We start from the raw sequence: 2211 nt of genomic DNA, 5'->3' as shown, positions 1-2211 counted from the left end.
GCATTCAGTCCTCTCTGACCTATTCCTCTGCTTTTCATTTGCATTCTAGTCTGGCTTAAGGAGAGTTGATTGCCTGTCCTGTATTGCTTCTTGCACAGTGTTGATTTAGTGGTAAATTTGGGCTATATAATTCATCTGCTCCTTGCTCCTGTAAAGGCTTGGCTTATATGGTGTACATACTGAAGAGCTATCTACAAACTTTAGTCCTAAGTCAATAAAAGCAGCAGAGGAAAATCCTTGCTCAAGAGATGTTCCCAGTGTAGTGTTAATTCTAGTGATGACTGATTATATGAGGTAGAAGATTGGTTGTTGTTGTTGTTTTCAAGGCAGGGTTTCTCTGTCTAGCCCTGGCTGTCCTAGAACTCACTCTCTTGACCAGGCTGACCTTGAACTCACAGAGATCTGCCTGCCTCTGCATTCTGAGTGCTAGGATTAAAGGTGTACACCCACCACTGAGTGGTGGTAGATCATTTTCTATATGGTGTGACTTGGGGGTAGACTATAGAGAATGTTATTACATGTAATGAAACCTAGAATGGGACTGATATTTGAACAAGCACTTGTGTATATGTATATTTCTGTATGGTCCATATATACTTATAGATAATATGGAGATTTATTTATTACAGCCATATTTTTGTGTTTGAATCAGTGAATTTATTAAGCATGTAGTAAGGAAAAATAAAAGAATGAACAGCAAGTGGCAGATTAAAGAAGCAGATAGATAGTAAAACATCATCAAATTAGGCACTCAAAACATCCTGCAGAAGGCAACTAGGTAGTCAGCTGAAGTTCCTGAGAGACAGAGTCCTGGACAGAGTAAAGTATTCACTTGAGTGATACATTCAAGTAAAAGAATAAATAACAGAAAACAAAGATGACATCATCAACCTGGGTGTTAACAACATCTAGCAGAATCACCCTGGCGAAGTTTGGGGCATCTGCTCCAGTTCTCCATTAAGATTTTACTCTATGATTGAGCTTGTCATGGCTGAACTTCTGGTTTCTTTTTCACACTATAGGTACAGTATATCATGGAACAAACAACAGTAACACCTGCTGGAAATAGTTTATTTTCTAGCTGTTGTCAACGTCATGATGGTTTTACTCTTAAGCTGTCTTCATGGTCTCTTCCCTCCCTGTCACAAAGTTAGGGTTGCCAGCTTGGAGGGAATTTGAGACAACCATGTTTGAGCCTGAAATAAGTAACTACAAATTACTTCCTGAGCCAGCTTCTCCGTGATTTAAAACAGCAAGTAACTATTTACTAATATAATGAACATATCCATTTAATCACTTCTCAGCCCTTTGGCTAAGATTAATTTTAATATCTGTTCTTATCAGTTTAATATGTCTGTTTATCTCTCCACACAAGTGATGAGAAAACAGGCTCAGGGGCACTTATGGGCTGAATGGATGTGTTTCCCCTATTTATTGAAGGCCTCAAAGCCAGCATCTTTGCTTACAGTTAGAAAGTAGTTACACTCCCATGAGATCATAAGTGTGGGGCTTGATCCTGTGAGATTAGCATTCTTAAAAGAAATGCTAGAGTCTCCTTCCCCCAACCTTGTAAGGGCTCAGAAGAATGGCTTCTTCTTCAGAATCTGACCTGTCCATAAAACTAGCCCATGAAACTGTTAGATTATAAATTTCTGCTGCTTATCCCATCCAGCATGGGACATTTTGTTACAGAATCCAGAGTGGAGTAACGTAAGTATCAGGGCACATGACAAAGTAAACACAAGTAGGACATGACAGAGATTTGGATTTAAGTTTGATGTCTGAGACTATGTGGTTCTCATACTTGACTGATTTTTCCATAAGAGTTCATTTCTCTGCATCTGTTAGAATAGGGTAGGTTATATTGTATTAACAAACTGCCCCTAGGCACAGTGGGGGACATAATACCTCCTAATAGCCACTCTGGGTCATCTGGAGTCCATATTCTGTGTCTCCTTGATCAGGGACCCAAGCTGATGTGATTGTGTCATGATACAAAGAAAAAAAGGAGTTCCTTTTGAATTATGTGGTCAAATTTCTATCTAAAATAGTTCCATGCATCTTAAAAATACATTTATTATATTTGAGTCAGGCATGGTGGGAGACACCTTTAAATCTAACACTTAGGATGCAGAAGCAGGAGGATTTCTATGAGTTTGACATTAGTTTTCTCTATATGGTGAATTCTGTCTAGGTAATCCAGGGCATAAT

General features: G+C 38.8%; 1 non-coding gene across 1 annotated transcript; it reads left to right on the top strand.

The window, feature by feature from the left end:
* The first annotated feature begins 1292 nt into the window (after positions 1-1292).
* Positions 1293-1488, top strand: LOC118581001. The gene has a single exon (XR_004944642.1). It is a non-coding gene; the product is annotated as a U2 spliceosomal RNA (small nuclear RNA).
* The last annotated feature ends 723 nt before the right edge of the window (positions 1489-2211 follow it).

The sequence above is a fragment of the Onychomys torridus genome, chromosome 3 (assembly GCF_903995425.1).
Source record: "Onychomys torridus chromosome 3, mOncTor1.1, whole genome shotgun sequence".
NCBI lineage: Eukaryota > Metazoa > Chordata > Mammalia > Rodentia > Cricetidae > Onychomys > Onychomys torridus.
This window is presented reverse-complemented; position numbering and strand designations above follow the sequence as displayed.